Source organism: Adiantum capillus-veneris, chromosome 29 (assembly GCF_014529385.1).
Source record: "Adiantum capillus-veneris isolate H3 chromosome 29, ASM1452938v2, whole genome shotgun sequence".
Classification (NCBI taxonomy): Eukaryota; Viridiplantae; Streptophyta; class Polypodiopsida; order Polypodiales; family Pteridaceae; genus Adiantum; species Adiantum capillus-veneris.
Window position 1 is genome coordinate 112,265,985 of NC_140959.1, and position 20,147 is coordinate 112,286,131.

Below are 20,147 nucleotides of genomic sequence, written 5' to 3' on the forward strand. Positions count from 1 at the left end.
GGCCCTTCCAGTCCTTGGTAATCTCCTTGGCGATGTCTTCTTTTATAACCTTCTTAGGCGACAGACCCAGAGGCCCAACCTTGGGTGCCAATGAAGAGGTAGCTCCAACCTCCCCTCCTATTAAACGAACAAAAACCACCTCCTCATATTCTTGTTGGATGTGCTTTATCAGCATTGCATCTTCATCGTGGGGCCAAAACATGCATCACTCAGCTTCATGTCTACTGTTTGCTAGAGTTTACGGGTGGCTCCCTCAATGGTGACGTTGAAATGGAGCACGACTAGAAGTAGGAGAGCAATTAGCGCCGCTACCCTTGTGATCAAAGCCCTCAAGGAGCCCGAGCGCGATAGGAAGAAGATGAATGCATTGCTGCAGTTGCTGCTCCTTGCAAGCTTGAAATAGTAGCTAAACGTGCTATAATCCCTGCTCAAGAACGAGTGTTGTTGTGGTGGGCGCCTGTGAACACGACCTCTAAAGACATCTAGACTTTCTCATGATTAATACTAAGAGCCTTGTTAATCCACTTTGAGTTTCATGCAACAATTATCTCTCTAATCTCGAAGAGGGAAAGCTTTGACAATCAGATTTGTTCCCATTTAATGCATAATCAATACCACAATGATGAAGTCCACTGACAGAAACAGCAAAGATGCCACCATTTGCATTTATGACATTGTTTTACAGCAGATGCTCCTCATGATTGCTGACTACTCGCGTAATTGCATTGTCAGAATTCCTCCTATTAATTTGACCATGCAAGATGCTGCAGCACTCAATTGCCTTTTTCTTCTTCTTCTGCTTGCCCCTCAGTCCTAGCATTGGCAACAGGGTTTTGCTCCATGCTAGTGTGCCCCATGAGCTCTTAGCCGGTTTTTGACCTACAAATTCCTCTTCCTTCTCCTTATACATTTAAGAACATCAAGCACAATGGAAACATTTCTCTCGATGATGTGATCGAGATTGCCCATGTGCAGCATCCCCATTCAATGGCAAAGGAGCTTGCTTGTACAGTAAAGGAAATTCTCGTTACTGCATTTGTGTGGGTTTCTCTGTGGATGGCAAGGATCCCAAGTATTTGAAAACAAAGATTGATGATGGGGATGTTGAGGTTCCAGAGAATTAGCTTAATTAATCTTAGGTAGGTATCTCTCTGGAATGCAGTGTTGCTAAAGTAAGTTTTACTTTGTGGTATAACTGTTGCTGGGTTTTTCTCGCAAATCATTTTTGGAAAAATGTCAGCTTGTTATACTTCTAATGAGTGTATGCTCAGCGTGTCAAAGATAGATAGATAGATAGATAGATAGAGAGAGAGAGAGAGAGAGAGAGAGAGAGAGAGAGAGAGAGAGAGAGAGAGAGAGAGAGAGAGAGAGAGAGAGAGAGAGAGAGAGAGAGAGAGAGAGAGAGAGAGAGAGAGAGAGAGAGAGAGAATTGGCTCACCTACTTCAAACAGTGTTTGGGAAAAATCAATTCCACAAACATCCATAGAGGAAATTTCTCAAAATAACAGCATTTTCTAGAATTAAACTCTATTTTCTTGAATTTGTAAATTGGATTTTATCCTTCTTTCCCTCCCTTGAATTGGTTGTTTTGAGTTTTCAATCGGCTCTTAGCACTATATTTTAGTGGACTTGAAATCTAAAAATTGAAAGAGATGCAGACTTTTTCAATAAGTTTTGTGTATGTGTGTGTGTGTGTGTGTGTGTGTGTGTGTGTGTGAGAGAGAGAGAGAGAGAGAGAGAGAGAGAGAGAGAGAGAGAGAGAGAGAGAGAAGATACTACAAGGTAGTTTGGTTGTGCTCACACGTTGGCTTGGTTTTCATGAGGACTAAAACTTAAGTGGGAGAATACGCAAGGTGAAGTGAAACAGAGTAAAGATAAGTCAAAGATCAAAGTAGTCCTAGTCATCTTTGGTCCTTGAAACTTTTTCTTGGAGATTCTCCAAGCTCAACATTTTGTTGTAAAATTGCTTTGTATATGATGAAAATAGTCGGTGATAGTCATATTATTTCTCTTCTTTTTTTTTAAAGAGAGAGAGAGAGAGATTTAAGCATCTTCTATTACTTATTAGCGCTCTTCCTAGTGGACATACATGGTAGCTCTTGGTTTGGCAAGTCTCTATCATCTGCAAAAAATACGATGTCAATATGATGCAACCCTTTCCCTCATCCAACTAGCAAGATTTCCTTACCACCTTGTCTTGAGCAGGCACAAGCTCAAAAGAGATTGAAATTTGCGGCAAACAAATTATGGCCTTCTAAACATCTGCTAGATTTTTCCAAACAATAATCCAAAATGGAAAGGAGTCGCATCTTCCCATCTTTGTGAACTAAGCTGTTCAATTGATCTATAGTTAAGTTTCCAAAAGAACATATTTTTGCTAGCAATGGTGACATGTATAAGGACGACTAGATTTGTATGATCATGATTGGGGAGCAATGGTGCTGCCATTTATTGTTTGGGTTTCGAGAAAGCTCTCTCTCTCTCTCTCTCTCTCTCTTTAATATCTCTTTTTAGAAAAGAAGTATATATATATATATGTGTGTGTGTGTGTGTGAGAGAGAGAGAGAGAGAGAAACTCACTTGATAACTTTGCTCGATTTTGAACTTGCTCGGATAAGTTCGCTCGATGTTTGGTATAACTCTCACTCGAGGGCTGAAACTTTTGATCGGTTTTTGAATACTCCGGTCCCAGGCTCCAGGTTTTTCTAGATTGATATCTTTATTGAGTTTGCACAAGGCTTTCATTGCAAGACTTTTAAACAACGGGTCTTTGAACAAGTGAGCTCCCATCACCAGTAGTTTTTTTACTTCCATTGGGGGTCTTCTCATCCCCCTTGGCCTTCTTGAGTTCCAAGTGTATGGGAAGATGGTTTGAAAAGCTTTCTGTTGTTATAACTTGCATCTCAACAAGGGACGGGATCCAATTAGCTTGATGAGAGAAGTAGCATCTATCGAGATGGGAGGCTGTACCGGCATATTGGAGGCTTGTGTATGTGAAGCCGGGCGTGTTGTTCCAGGGACCTAACTCCCATAACTCCAACAAAGCCCATTTCTCACAAAGTCCCATCCATTTATTTTTTTCAGAGCCTGAGAGAAGATTGGTGGTGCCTATTCTATCCTTTCTCTTTTCTACCATATGGAAGTCTCCCAGTAGAAGCCATTCTTCTTCCAAGGGGAAATCCCTAAGATGCATCCATAACTTGGCCCTATCCTTGGCGCTGTTTGGTCCATAAATGTTCACAATGGTTATAAGTTGATCTCCCTAGGTGACTCTTATTCCTAGGACTCTCCCAGAGGGGTGATTAGGTATTACCTTGGGCTCCAAGTTCTTGTCCACAATAGAGAGAACACCACTGAAATCATTCACTCCTTCTCCGTAGAAGTCTAGCTTCGATCCCATTGCCCGTTTTCTTTTTTTGCGAGCGTCCAGATGATGTTCCTGGATGGCCCAGCAATCGTCCTTATTCTTTCTTATTTCATCCCAAACAAAGCCGTGTTTCTTTGGGGTCTTTCTCTCTCTCTTGATTTCTCTCTTGGCTCTACGCTTTTGCATCATCAAATTTGACATGGTATCAGAGTGTTATTGAGAGAATACCACTACTGAAGAAGAGGATGTATTTAGCCAAGAGCCTCTGACAAATATAGCTGAAAAATCTTGCCAATTTTGTTGACCTTAGTGGCAACGAACCTTGGGATCTTTCGGTGAGCGCATTAAAACGTTTTCAAAGAGTAGCTGTCGATTGCTTCTTTCATGTGCATATTGAAACATAGCTTCACCTTGCCCATGCTGGAGAATCTTGGGATGCTGCCTCTTTGACTACATTTTCCCACCACAACTCTCCAAAGGTTCTAGTTGCATTCTGAAATGCTGTAGCAGCTTGGCAAGGGAGCCTTGATGGTTTTTTGAGATGCAAGAGCAGCAATGCTTTTGGGCCTTATTTGTCATTTCTTCTTGAGTAGCATTTTGAAATGTTTCAAAATCATGGCTTCCCAAAAGATTCTAACCTCAAACTTGTGACTCAATAGCTACAAAAATACATTCAAAAACTAACAATGCTTTGTATCAATTGCTTGTTTTGTGATTATAGTACATTTTTTGAGAGATGAAAGTTATAAAGAGTTTGTATAGATGAAAGTTTACACGGAGAGCCTAACACAACTTTACAACCATGTTTTTTGAGTAATTTAGATGGGTTAGAATTGGACAAGTAGCCAAAGTGTAAGCTGATCGGGCACATAGTTTTAAAGTCAAACAAAGACACATTGAGGGTACATCTAGTTATCAAAAGAAGTGGTTCCTTAGTCCGTTTCCAGTCACTATGCTACACACTCTTTGACTAATTTTACTTAGTTAGATCATGTGAGACCTAAAGTTTATATGTAAGATAGGGGTATGATAGTTTTCTTTATTGATTGTCATATAAGCCTAGAAAGGGGGTCATATTTCCTAGTATGAGTCGTATATAGGGGTTTTATCCAAGTTGTCCGCTTGCAGGTGGCGTCCCGTTTTGTATATAGAGTGAATCCCCCAGGCTTGGCTTACATGAAGTCCCCGAGGAAACTGCAAATCCATTGCTCTGTGAAATCCAAAGGTAAAGGAAAGTGCACAAAAAGGGATATAGAAAAAGGCAAGATTGACGAGGAAAGCAACGCCAGGAAGTCCATCCAAGAAGGCAATAAGGCTAACGTGGTGGTAGCCATAAAGCCCTCACCTGCAATTTTCTATCCGGATAAATGTTGCTACAACTTGATTCAACCACCATAGAGAGGCTTGTGAGCGACACAAAGGGGAAAAATGAGCTCTTTTTATATGATTCAGACCCGTGTGTTGGAGTTCAAGCTACCTATGTTTGAACATGTGGGTCAACTCACATGCATCTGGTGAGGAACTAATGTGACATATACAAAACACTATGGATGTGTGTGCAAATTCATTGTTATTGGCCCGATTATGGACAAGATGTGCTCCAAAAGTTTGTTCTCTAGGAAATTTTGGATGTGATGTGTTCACAGTTTACAAATGGTGATTCTTGAACGTAGTGTGGTCTACAATTCAATTTTTGGTGAGGCAACTAGTGCTGAAGATGGAATTCTTCTCAAGTAAAAGGTTAGTGGTAGAAAATCCGAGGTGTATCCAATAGTTACAGCTGCTGGGGTATCCATGGTAGCTTCTTCATTGACTTGCTCTTCCCACATATGTCCACTATGAGATACCTTGAGGGTGTTAAAGTTATGGCATCTAAGGTGATTAGCCCAATGTGATTCCACTATTTATCTTGTCTTTAGGTATTTATTTTTCTTCTCTCTCTCTCTCTCTCTCTCTCTCTCTATCTCATTCTCTCTTGGCTCTAAACTATTGCATCATCAACTTTGACAATTTCTTGGTTAGGGTTTATACCAAAGCTACATTGAGGCCTTGCTAAAGTTCCTACAATGACACTAACTTTTGGGGGTACCTCTTTAGTTTTTGACAAGCATTCCACGTAGAGTCACAATGCATGTTGAAGGAGGAAAGTTATTGCATTGTTTGTATTTTGCAAAGGGAGTTGAGGGTGAGTCCTTGTATACAAGGAGCTCTAGAAGTTGTGTGCACGGTACTTTGTTTGGGGCCCTCTATTTTGGATATCCCAAAGGAAACATCCCAACCGAAGCATAAGGGCTTGGCAAAGGTTCTTTTGTTGTGATTCATCAAGAGGGAGTGTAGCATGTCGAACAACAACCAAATTGCATTGTGCTTCATCCATTAGATTTGTATGCAAGACATACTATGTGTATTTGAGTGATTGTCCACACAATGCAATGGTGGGTTTGGGATGCACCAAAAAGAACGCCCAAGCACATCGTGCACAAGAAAAACCACCTGTAGGAAAGAGGACCATCATGCTCTTTGCATAGGAGCACAAAAAGATTGTGGATATGGCCTTCCAAGGTGACACTTTGGAAAGCCAACAAAAAACTGAAACAACATTGCAAATGGAGCTTTCTTAGAGTCATACAAGAGCTGAAGATCTTGAGGCTAGACAATCTTGTAAAGGCTAAATACAATCGGCAGGGAATTTAGAAATGCAAAGCCTTTGGTCAGTACTTTGTTTCCTTGTAAACGCAATCTGATTATATCAAGAAAATCCAAATACATACTGTTTTCAAAACAATTTCAATTGTTTTAATTAATCTGTTAGAGTAGTCTTTTATATTTAGCATGTACGCGTGTAATGCAAAAAAGATTTGCACCATGGTCAATTCAAATTTCAGGCCTCACACCCTTGTATCTGATGGGAATGAGTTCATGGTAGCTAGCATGTTGCACACAAGTGAGTGTGTGTTGGCTAGATTATCACTAATGTGAATTAGGTTCCAAGATCAACTAACTTGGACTCATAAACACAAACTTGAGTATTTGCAAAGCCATCACAAGATCACCATAAACAATGGGGATGTAACGCAAAATGGAATGGATTTTCTTATTCATAAAATGAGATTTAAGTAGCTCTACAGCCTTGCAGCACTCCATGTGGGATAATTCCATTCTTCTCTTCTTGACTCATACTTGAGTGACTCTAGGACAAAGGTCACACCTTACATACCTGTGTTTGGAACTCCGTGTATCATATAATCTCTTTTATTTTGCCTTAAGTGTATGAAAATATGAATGAAAGTACTTGTAGAAGACAAAAAAAATAGAATTTGTGCGTGATCGTGCAAACTACGTGCATAACACATGGAGACTGTATGATAATCCTTTGCTCATGTGAAGTACCTCTTCACGTTTTGGGTGAATCGCCTCTTAACAACAAAAGTTTTGAAACTTCCTTTGAATGCTTGCTTGATAAAGGCAAATTCACGTTCCCCTTAAACTCTAATGAGCTAAGTCTTCTGCCTGAGTTTACTACAGAAGCTCTCATGCATTGGAGATAGTGTTGACACTTGACTCCCTTGGAGCGGATTTGAAAAGGGCTTTAAGCCTTCTAGGAAAAACGGTGAAACCGTGGAAACAATGCTCGAACTTCTGGGAAGAATCCCGATGCGGATGGCACTGAGTGTTATGCTAAGGTTTTGGAAGATCTTTGATGTGTATTTTACAAAGATCGCGGAAAGTTGGTTGTGGAGGCCGTGTGAACGAGAGTCTTAATACATTTTAATAAAGGGATATTAAAAATAAATAAACTTTACATGAGGATGCATAGGCTGGACAAATGGTGGTGTGGCGACGAGTGTGGACGACAGAGGCCCTAGTTCATTAACGATGGGCCTGGGCCTCGGCCAGGGCCAGGGCGAGCATATTCGGGTCTTGGACTGTTGTGATGAGCCAAGGCAAATAGATCAGAATATTTTTCAATGGCCAGCATCTACCTACGAGCTCAGTATGCGAGACTGGGTTTGAGAGGGCTTCAAACCATGGCAAGATGTGAATTGCAGGTTTAAAGTTGGCATTGTTTATAGGTAGTATCTACAGAGTGGGGCCAACGAGCACTGGGCAACCGATTAAGTCTTGAGAATATTCTTTCATAGGACACTATGATAGGTGATAAGTTGACTACTCAAATGACGAGTTCGCCTCTGCACCTTGACCTTTGATGGGCTCAGAGTGGGCCCATGGGCAACCAATGGCTTTGCCAATGGTGACTTGCGAGTCGAGTGGTTTGAACATGTAGGTTGCGGGTTGGACGAAATGCTCGAAAAAAACCTTAATTTTTAGTATTATAATACCTACAACTATTGAAGTAAGTAGGTTTTCTTATATTGTCTTCAGTACAAAAAGTAGAAAAGCTATAGACATAGGTGAATTAAGTTTACCCCAAACTTTTATACTTAAAAAAAATACTTCTTTAAATTTTACAAAGTGAGAAGAAAAAAAGCGATATTTCTTTTTTGTAGATTTTACTCCGATAATGTGAGTAAAATTAAAGTTTTGAGATGATTAGATTATTTCTAAATTGAGCAATACTTAAACCATATAGAGAGCCAATAAAATGTTTATTGGCATGGAAGATTATAAAGCAATTTTTGAGAGAAACAAAAAATTGTATATTAGCAAGCGAGGGAGCTAATAAAATTTCTATTTACAAAAGAAAGATAAAAATTATATGACATTCAAATAAACAATAACTTTTGAGAGAGCAAAATTTTCATTAGTTCGAATGAATTGATTACAAAACAAGGCAACAAAGTGTCTATTGGCAAAGGAGAGTTACATATGAAACTCATAGCAAGAGAGAGATCTTCTCTTATCTTAAAAATGAAAGAACAAAATTTGATCCACTTTTTATTGGAAAGAAAGGAACCAAAATGTCTATTGGCTAGGGAAAGCTATATATAAAAACTCATAGAAAGAGGAATCTTTTCTCCGATCTCAAAGATGAAACAACAAAATTTGATCCATTCTTCTTCTATAAAAAACCTAAAGAAACATTAATTAAAAACAAAATTTGAAATTTAATCACAAATATATAACGTTAAAATAATACAAAATATAAAAACTTACAATCTAGTCCTCAATGGAGCCAAATGCATGTCTTGAGGTCTTTGTATCATCCCGCCATAATCCAATCGCTTCATCAAAATTGAATTCCTCCAATGGTGGCCCTTCAAAAGAAATTCTCATCAAAGTACGCATGCTCTTAGTAGTAAGAGAATTCCTAAGCTTTGATTTGATAATATTTTGAACACTAAAGCCATGCTCACAAATAGCTGTACTACAACATTGTACCAATTCTATTTGAACAAGCAATAGTAATGATGCATACTTTTCCCTCAAAGTTTCATTGCTACCAATGTAGCACCATGTATTTTTGAAGTTTCACCCCTTCCACTCATTGTAAGCTTGGTATTTAAAAGTTTGAAATTCTTTCCTCAATAAGAAAGGATCAATGAAAGGCTCAATGAGTTCCCCCCCTTTTAACCTTTTACTTTGAGCATAGAACTTTATTATCTCCTCTATTCCCATCACCACCGAAGTTTTTCAAATCTTTTCGAAAATATTTTGTGGGAGGATAGCAAGAAGGAGCTAAAAGTTTAAAACGGCTCAAAATAGAGGTATCCTCAAATCTCTCTTTCAAATTCTCAATTATATAGCTTGTGAAAGAATTTTGAAAGGTTATTGCATTTTCAAGATCAGGGCCATCTTTTTCTCGAGTGAGTTCAATACTTCTAAAATGTGAGCCTCGCATTGGCGATCTTAGTTCATATAAAAGTCCTTTGGATGGCCCATAATCAGGAATTATAAGATAACCATAGCCATCTAACTCTAAGGCATTGAGATCAAGGCTAGGTCTCATCACAAATTCACTCTCCATTGCCACAATTTTGGCATCCACTATGCCAGAGATAGCAATCACATCAACATGATAGCAATCACATCAACATAAGTGCATTGAAAGAGCCTACTAAGACTTGTCAAATGAGAGAATAAATCACCTAAGTAATGTGCAACATACACAAATGCAAATGAAGAGATTTTAGCAAAAATGCTTTGTTTTTCCTTTTTGAAGTAGTCAAGCAATGGTTCAAGCAATTCACAAAATTTCATAAAGACTTTATGCCTACTCAACCATCGAATTGTATTTATGCCCTCTATCTTAAGAAAAGGTAGATCAATTTCGCCTTGCAAAGATCTTAACTTTTCTAAGCGAGCTACACTTTTTCTAAAATGAGTAGCCACTTCGTTTAATGTAGCATCAACATACACCACAAATGGAAATTCACATATGGTGTTACTAGCATATAAATTAGTGTGGTGAGCCACACAATATATGGAAGTCAAAAAAAGGATATGCACCTTTGAACCTTGTAGCGATCCCTGATTTTTTGCCAATCATTACTGATGCCCCATCTGAACCAAAGCTTACTAACTTTTTTTCATTTAAGCCAAAATCTAACAACAATTTTTTCAATGAGGTAAATAATCCAATAGATGTTCGATCATGTACCTCCAAAAGATCAAGAAACGAGATTTTGGGCTCATTGTCCTTTATATAAGAAACATAAACAATCAAATGCTCGTCTATTGAAATATCGGTGGACTCGTCTATCATGATACCAAAACATGGAGACTAATGAACATGAAGAAAATACTCTAACTCAAGTCCCTTCCCAATGTAGTGCACAAAAGAAGCACATGCCTTATCATTTTTATACATGGTCTCGGGGATGTTCGGAGTGTTACATTCTCTAAGCAATTCAAACGTGGGAACATATTTTGTATAAGAAATTTTTTGCAACAAAATAGAAACCTGAAACAAATTTTTCATGCTATCCTCCATGCCTTCAAAATGCATAATAACATAAAATTCTAAGTTTTTTTTCCCACTATGCAATGCCCATGCAAGTACTTTATGTTTTTTGGATCCCCCATGATCTACTAAAGCACTATGTTGTAAGTTTTTTGCCCCATCTATTCAAAATTCACTTTTACAAATCTTATCTTCTTTGCAAATAGAACATAACAGTTTGGCTTCCACCTTATGAAACTCAACCCACTCAAATTTAAGCTTTCCACTTGTCACTCCATGCAATTCTAGCTCTTTTACGCCTTTTGGCTTCCTCTAACCCAACGCTTTGAACTTCAATATCATTGACATCATTATCATCAAGCACAACTTCAATTTTTCTTTTTCCTTTGTCATTTTTGATATTGACTTGTTTTGAAAAATCGGGCATGTCAAGCAAAGATTTTTGTTTAGAAGAGTTAAAAGCCATAACAAAAACTCACACAATATGTTATTTGATGTAATAGATCCATGAGAAAAGCACTACTCGAAATAGGTTTGCGTCCTCAACTTCACGTGTATAGATAAATCAATGATTTTGAAAACTACTCTTGTTGCCTGCATGAAGAGATATTAAAAAATAAAAAAGAGAATAAGTTCCTTTGCTAAGTACACAAATGATAAGTAGCTTCAAAAACAAATTTGGAAACTCAAGTAGCTTCAAATCCAAATTTGAAAATTATATAAGGTCATTCGGAAGTACACATTTTAAAGCCTCTAGAGTCTAGGTTAGAAGTTTCTGGAATCTAGAGACTATTTCTCTCTCTGGAGTGTCGACTCTGTCCATGCATATGTATTATGGAGCCTCTCTCTCTCTCTCTATCTCTCTCCTTCTCTCTCTCTCTCTCTCTCTCTCTCTCTCTCTCTCTCTCTCTCGATCACACATGCCAACACCTCTGGCCGAGAGTCAATCTCTCTCTCACACACACTCAACTCAATGGAAAGAGTCGACACTCCAGAGAGAGAGAGATCGCCACATAACTCTTCTTATCTTGATTCCAAGTGAGAAGAAAGAACTCCCAAGAAGAAAAAGGAAATAATTAGGTCACCCTCTTCTCCATCTTCATCACCCTTGTCTCCCAATGAAAGTAGCGGCGACTCCTTCGAGGAGCCTAAGAGGAAAGGACATAAAAAATAGTATGCCGCATGGAGAAGGTCCAACAAACTCAAGAAGTTCAAAGAGGGAGGAAAGAACATCACTTTCCTCACCTATGATGGTGCCTTCGGTTCCATTGACAAGGTCTTAGCCTTCATACAACAATTGAATGAGGCCTTTGGAGATGAGGGCTTTACAAAATCCTCTAAGCTATGACATGTTTCCATGCACTTTCAAAAGTCCAGGTAGCCTACGGGCTGACGGAGAATTTCCAAAGACATAGAAAGCCTTAAGAGCTTCCATTATGAAGAAATTTCTTTCAAGCAATGCCAAAGATAAGTTCTCACAAAATGACAAAGCTTGAAGATGTCTCCATATGAGTCTATTCACAAGTATGTAGACAAGTTTTGGGATCTTCATTTCAAAGCCATTATCTACAAAAAGATAGGCTTTGGAGAGAAAAAGCAACAGTTTTGTGCATGGATACCCTAAGAAATGAATGAATATGTCAATTCTGAAAGGCCCAAAACCATCTTGACGGTCATTCACCACACCATGGTTGCTTCAAGAATTTATTCCCAACAAGGGGCCAAGAAGAACTTTAAGCCCATGGAAAGATCCCAAGGTTCGTTGCCTCTAACAAATATAGCTGAAAAATCTTGCCAATTTTGTTGACCTTAGTGGCAACGAAGCTTGGGATCTTTCGGTGAGCGCATTAAAACGTTTTCAAAGAGTAGCTGTCGATTGCTTCTTGCATGTGCATGTTGAAACGTAGCTTCACCTTGCCCATGCTGGAGAATCTTGGGATGCTGCCTCTTTGACTACATTTTCCCACCACAACTCTCCAAAGGTTCTAGTTGCATTTTGAAACGCTGTAGCAGCTTGGCAAGAGAGCCTTGATGGTTTTTTGAGATGCAAGAGCAGCAATGCTTTTGGGCCTTATTTCTCATTTCTTCTTGAGTAGCATTTTGAAATGTTGCCAAGGCAATGCAAGTGAGTTTGGAAGCTTTTAAAAGGGGTCTCATTAGCCACCTCAAGTTTTGGTGTCTTGTTCCCACAAAGGTTCCCACCACGCAGAGGCAAGGACATTAGGAGTTCCCACAAAGCCTTGACATCAATGATCATGAACGAGAAAGAACACACGGCTATGGATAGTGCATTGAATGGAACCTAGTTAACTGTCTTGGCTTCCTGGGGGATTCACCATGGAAAACTTACTGCACCACGTAAGTGCAGGGGAGGGGGGTTTTTTTACAAGTTACATAAGCGTATAAGTTAGGGGTAGGTCGCCCAATAATCTATCTCCCAAGCTTAAAAATAAGGGAGGGGGGGATCATATTTGTTTTGGGGGGGGAGGGGGGGGGGGGTTGAGAAAATGAGAGAATGAGAGGAAGTTTTTGTGTTTCAAAATCATGGCTTCCCAAAAGATTCTAACCTCAAACTTGTGAGTCAATAGCTACAAAAATACATGCAAAAACTAACAATGCTTTGTATGAATTGCTTGTTTTGTGATTATAGTACATTTTTTGAGGGATGAAAGTTATAAAGAGTTTGTATATATGAAAAGTTACACGGAGAGCCTAACACAACTTTACAACCATGTTTTTTGAGTAATTTAGATGGGTTAGAATTGGACAAGTAGCCAAAGTGTAAGCTGATCGAGCACATAGTTTGAAAGTCAAACAAAGACACATTGAGGGTACATCTAGTTATCAAAAGAAGTGGTTCCTTAGTACGTTTCCAATCACTATGCTACACACTCTTTGACTAATTTTACTTAGTTAGATCGTGTGAGACCTAAATTTTATATGTAAGATAGGGGTATGATAGTTTTCTTCATTGATTGTCGTATAAGCCTAGAAAGGGGGTCATATTTCCTAGTATGAGTCGTATATAGGGGTTTTATCCAAGTTGTCCGCTTGCAGGTGGCGTCCCGTTTTGTATATAGAGTGAATCCCCCGGGCTTGGCTTACATGAAGTCCCCGAGGAAAATGCAAATCCATTGCTCTGTGAAATCCAAAGGTGAAGGAAAGTGCACAAAAAGGGATATAGAAAAAGGCAAGATTAACGAGGATGGCAACGCCAGGAAGTCCATCCACGAAGGCAATAAGGCTAACGTGGTGGTAGCCATAAGGCCCTCACCTGCAATTTTCTATCCGGATAAATGTTGCTACAAATTGATTCAACCACCATAGAGAGGCTTGTGAGCGACACAAAGGGGAAAAATGAGCTCTTTTTATATGATTCAGACCCGTGTGTTGGAGTTCAAGCTACCTATGTTTGAACATGTGGGTCAACTCACATGCATCTGGTGAGGAACTAATGTGACATATACAAAACACTATGGATGTGTGTGCAAATTCATTGTTATTGGCCCGATTATGGACAAGATGTGCTCCAAAAGTTTGTTCTCTAGGAAATTTTGGATGTGATGTGTTCACAGTTTACAAATGGTGATTCTTGAACGTAGTGTGGTCTACAATTCAATTTTTGGTGAGGCAACTAGTGCTGAAGATGGAATTCTTCTCAAGTAAAAGGTTAGTGGTAGAAAATCCGAGGTGTATCCAATAGTTACAGCTGCTGGGGTATCCATGGTAGCTTCTTCATTGACTTGCTCTTCCTACATATGTCCACTATGAGCTACCTTGAGGGTGTTAAAGTTATGGCATCTAAGGTGATTAGCCCAATGTGATTCCACTATTTATCTTGTCTTTAGGTATTTATTTTTCTTCTCTCTCTCTCTCTCTCTCTCTCTCTCTCTCTCTCTCTCTCTCATTCTCTCTTGGCTCTAAACTATTGCATCATCAACTTTGACAATTTCTTGGTTAGGGTTTATACCAAAGCTACATTGAGTCCTTGCTAAAGTTCCTACAATGACACTAACTTTTGGGGCTTCCTCTTTAGTTTTTGACAAGAATTCCACATAGAGTCACAATGCATCTTGAAGGAGGAAAGTTATTGAATTGTTTGTATTTTGCAAAGGGAGTTTAGGGTGAGTCCTTGTATACAAGGAGGTCTAGAAGTTGTGTGCACGGTACTTTGTTTGGGGCCCTCTATTTTTGATATATAGGCAGGCAAAGGAAACATCCCAGCCGAAGCACAAGGGCTTGGCAAAGGTTCTTTTGTTGTGATTCATCAAGAGGGAGTGTAGCATGTCGAACAACAACCAAATTGCATTGTGCTTCATCCATTAGATTTGTATGCAAGACATACTATGCAAGCAGGTGGATTTGAGTGATTGTCCACACAATGCAAGGGTGGGTTTGGGCTGCACCAAAGAGAACGCCCAAGCACATCGTGCACAAGAAAAACCACCTGTAGGAAAGAGGACCATCATGCTCTTTCCATAGGAGCACAAAAAGATTGTGGATATGGCCTTCCAAGGTGACACTTTGGAAAGCCAACAACAAACTGAAACAACATTGCAAATGGAGCTTTCTTAGAGTCATACAAGAGCTGAAGATCTTGAGGCTAGACAATCGTGTAAAGGCTAAATACAATCGGCAGGGCATTTAGAAATGCAAAGCCTTTGGTCAGTACTTTGTTTCCTTGTAAATGCAATCTGATTATATCAAGAAAATACAAATACATACTCTTTTCAAAACAATTTCAATTGTTTTAATTAATCTGTTAGAGTAGTCTTTTATATTTAGCACGTACGTGTGTAATGCAAAAAAGATTTGCACCATGGTCAATTCAAATTTCAGGCCTCACACCCTTGTATCTGATGGGAATGAGTTCATGGTAGCTAGCATGGTGCACACAAGTGAGTGTGTGTTGGCTAGATTATCACTCACCTGAATTAGGTTCCAAGATCAACTAACTTGGACTCATAAACACAAACTTAAGTATTTGCAAAGCCATCACAAGATCACCATAAACAATGGGGATGTAACGCAAAATGGAATGGAGTTTCTTATTCATAAAATGAGATTTAAGTAGCTCTACAGCCTTGCAGCACTGCATGTGGGATAATTCCATTCTTCTCTTCTTGACTCATACTTTAGTGACTCTAGGACAAAGCTCACACCTTACATACCTCTGTTTGGAACTCCGTGTATCATATAATCTCTTTTATTTTGCCTTAAGTGTATGAAAATATGAATGAAAGTAGTTGTAGAAGACAAAAAAAATAGAATTTGTGCGTGATCGTGCAAACTAAGTGCATAACACATGGAGACTATATGATAATCCTTTGCTCATGTGAAGTACCTCTTCACGTTTTGGGTGAATTGCCTCTTAACAACAAAAGTTTTGAAACTTCCTTTGAATGCTTGCTTGATAAAGGCGAATTCACGTTCCCCTTAAACTCTAATGAGCTAAGTCTTCTGCCTGAGTTTACTACACAAGCTCTCATGCATTGGCGATAGTGTTGACACTTGACTCCCTTGGAGCGGATTTGAAAAGGGCTTTAAGCCTTCTAGGAAAAACGGTGAAACCGTGGACAAAATGCTCAAACTTATGGGAACAATCCCGATGCGGATGGCACTGAGTGTTATGCTAAGGTTTTGGAAGATATTTTATGTGTATTTTACAAAGATCGCGGAAAGTTGGTTGTGGAGGCCGTGTGAACGAGAGTCTTAATACATTTTAATAAAGGGATATTAAAAATAAATAAACTTTACATGAGGATGCATAGGCTGGACAAATGGTGGTGTGACGACAGAGGCCCTAGTTCATTAACGATGGGCCTGGGCCTCAGCCAGGGCCAGGGTGAGTAGATTCGGGTCTCGGACTGTTGTGGTGAGCCAAGGCAAATAGATCAGAATATTTTTCAATGGCCAGCATCTACCTACGAGCTCAGTATGCGAGACTGGGTTTGAGAGGGCTTCAAACCATGGCAAGATGTGAATTGCAGGTTTAAAGTTGGCATTGTTTATAGGTAGCATCTACAGAGTGGGGCTAACGAGCACTGGGCAACCGATTAAGTCTTGAGAATATTCTTTCATAGGCCACTATGATAGGTGATAAGTTGACTACTCAAATGACGAGTGCGCCTCTGCACCTTGACCTTTGATGGGTCAGAGTGGGCCCATGGGCAACCAATGGCTTTGCAAATGGTAACTTGCGAGTCGAGTGGTTTGAACAAGTAGGTTGCGGGTTGGAACTTGGACGCAGGCCAAGAAAGCACTGGATGAACTAGCACAGATTGTAGCGCTAGCAAAAAGAGAAATCAGGCGAGTAGTGCATGTGAGGGGCCAAGGCATGGATTGACTAGCGTGGCTTGAGTAGGTGTTGAGCCTTGACTTTTAGGTTCACAAAAAAGACAGAACAAGCTTTCCCTTTCACCCGGCTCGACTCAACACAAAAAAAAAACTGTTTTGTAATCCACTTGACACACACCCCCCCAAAGATGGAAAAAGGTTAAGTGCAATAACTAAGCTAAGAAATTTATGATTAAGCAGTAGCTTGAAGGAAAAATCAGAGAATCTTTGAGAGGTACAATTAAATATCAAACAACATATGCGATTTTCATGCTTAACGGCGCTATGGAATGGTGTCGGGAAGAGCTTTGCACACAGACAAATTTCACAAGACAATCTTGGAACCTACTTCTCTTAAGTGATAATCTAGCCAACACACAGTCACTTGTGTGAACGATGTTTTTCTTTCATCTACCCTAGCTAGCACAATCCCATTCGCATCAAGTGGTATCACAACTCCTGATTATGCTAGCTAGATTCTGTTATGCTTTTGTGTTATTGATTAGCATCAACCGATTAGTATTCCCTAATCTTAATTTTTATTTAGCTTAATAATCCCAATCCACAATCACCATTTGGGCACGAGCATGCTCCACTACCCTTTGGTGATTAGGTGAAGAGAAAATTTTCATTTAGCATTGTGTGTGTGCATAATCTTGTGTGCTTTTGTGCTCATCTTTGTCTTGCTTTATTGCACCATTACTCCCATTATAGACAACAATGTCTTGTGTAATTGGTGTGTGTGCAAAGCTCTTCTTGACATCTTTCATAGCGCCGTTAACATTGAAATCGCATATGTTTTTTGATATTTTATTGCATTTCTCAAATCTTCTCTGTTTTTGCCTTCAAGTTGCTACTTAATCATAAATTTTTGAGCTTCATTATTGAACTTCACCATTTTCCATCTTTAGGGGGGACGTGTGTCATGTGGATTACAAAAGAGTTCTTTCTTGTGTGTCAAGTGGAGCCGGGTGAAAGAGAAAGTTCATTTTGTATTTTTGTGAACCTAAAAGTCAAGGCTAAGCTCTGATACCCCTTGATGGGAATGGGATCGTGCTATCTAGGGTGGATGAAAGAGAAACATCATGCACACAAGTGAGTGTGTGTTGGCTAGATTGTCTTAAGCAAACTTGGACTCATAAGCACAACCTTGAGTATTTTCTGAGCCATCACAAGTTCACCGTAAACAAGGGATATGTAATGCAAAAAGGAATGGATTTTCTTATTCATGAAATGAGATATAAGTAGCTCTACATCCTTGCACCACTACATGTGGGATAATTTCACTCTTCTCTCCTTGAATCATACTTTAATAACTCTAGGAAAAAGCTCACACCTTATAGTTCACAACCAGCAAAAAGGCATCATTTTCTTCCATGTCAACACTAAGACACCACTTCCCACTCCATCTCATCATCTCTACACCTTATGTATGCTAGGGCTTCATGTGTCTAAAACATCCCAAAATGCTCCTCGGTTTCTCTTGTTGCTATCTTTGAGGGTGCATAGATGAGACAAATGTTTCATATGAGTGCACCAAGTCTACAACATGGAAAGGATTTAAATAATTCCTATACTTAGCGCAGTGAACAAAGTGAAAGCTATGTTTTCATCTCCCACTTTATGCCGAAACAAAAATCACACTTGTCATCACCACAAGTTGGGAGCTCTACTTTGTTCCCCCATATTCTTTCCAGCATGGTGGACATGCATACTTCTTAATTTCTTCAATGTGCCAAGTGTCATTGAAGAATCCTTCCCTATTAGCATAATCCACTCTTTGGTGGAAGGTCTCCTTCCCTTCATCCCCAAGCAGAACGTGTTGGCAAAACTTTTGCCTCTCTCCTAGAAGCTTGTTTGTGCACCTAGAACTTTGGATCTAAAGAAAACGCTACACCATGTAGAGGTGTATGCATCTGCTCCCAATGTTTTTTGAGCTGCAGCCACTAGTAGTGTCTTCGCTGTTGTTGTAAAATGATTAAAATCTTTATTTTTTTAATCACCTGCCAAACGAGTCAATAAATCTTGACAATTACAAACTTGTCAGTGTTGACAACGTGTAGAGGCTCTACATAGGGCTTTCTATCCCAAAACATTTTCTCCACACCACATCATAAAGCTCGGGACTGCACCAATGATACACATCTTTGAGCTACTGCATCACAACTTAGATACATGGTGATCCATGGCTTCCATCATAAGTCTACAATTTTCTTTCTCAATGCCACGTGCATAGTGATAAGATTACTCAAAATATAATAGGGTATATATAGCAAACCTTGTGGTACAAAATATTTGAAGCGCTTTGTCAGGAGACTCGGAGTGAAACAAAGCATATGAAAATTGGTGCTCTTTTATGAACTTAAATATGTGGATTGCATCTAAGAGAATCTCATTAATAAATAAAAATTTCCCAATGTCCTTTAGGAGCTTAGAAGCATGTTTTATGTATATCCTGCACAAGACACCCATGTAATTTCAAGGTTCTTTTCTTGGATAGCTAAGTTTGTATCCTTGTAGGTGGAGGTGTGTTCGTCACAATCGTTGCTACATCAACTGGGTGGGTGGCATGCTCGCACACCTTTGTTAAGTGGTTGAAACTCTTCTCTTTGAGATAATTATCTACATGTCTTAGAGATAAGAGCGATTGCTCAAACACAACCCAACGACCCTAAAGAATCTCAAGCTTCTAGATCAACACGGAGGTAAGAGTCTTGCTCTATTCACTTGGAGATCAGAGTGTTTGCTCAAATGCAACCAAGTGAATCCTACAATCCATTGACTATCTATGTTCACTTAGAGGTAAGAGCATTGGCTCGATAACACCTAAGTGAACCCTTGGACTACTCTAATTGTAGTATGAGTTTACTTGGAGGTAAGAGTGTTTCTTTATAACAACAAATATAGTGTATGTCAATGCCTTCTATGTTGACATGGCGTGAAGAACAATTGCTCATGACAACCAAGTACCCTATGTGTATATTTTTCCTATGTAGGAAGCTAGTGCCAAATTCTACATTATTACTCTTGGCACTTTCAAAACACCAAGGGCAAGTACTCTTTACTCAAAAATATAGAAAAATGTTTATATGACATTTTTGTTTATATTCAAACAAAATGTAAGCAAACATGCAAGGATTTTAAAAAAGATGATGTGTCTCCAAATAATAGAAGTAAAAGTATAAAATGTCCATTATTGACGTATAAAACGTAATGTGAATAACATTTCAAGTGACATAGTAACAGTCTTAGCAATGAGATCATTGGAAGCGTACAAAGGTTGGTTTTGTTGCCCCATAATGCTCTACATGAGATTGCACACCGAACGAGGCAACAACATATCATACATATCCTATGAGAATACGCTTCTCTTTGGTACACGACAATAATGATCGTGGGGTATCTTCTGAAAAGACCGTTTTTTAACCGGGATTTGATAATCTCAACCGGTTAAAATACACTAGACCCCCGGTTTTTTTCTAACACTGGATACAATCTCTACCCACCCAAAACACATTTCATAATCATATATATCCTTTTTTGTTTTGCAATTGTTCCTTAATCGCTAAAGCATAGGCCAAA

The 20,147-nt window shown here is 39.1% G+C and overlaps 1 pseudogene; it reads right to left on the minus strand.

Annotated features, from left to right (window-relative positions):
• Positions 1–8,797: 8,797 nt before the first annotated feature.
• Positions 8,798–10,136, minus strand: LOC147419770 (uncharacterized; annotated as a pseudogene).
• Between the last annotated feature and the right edge of the window lie 10,011 nt (positions 10,137–20,147).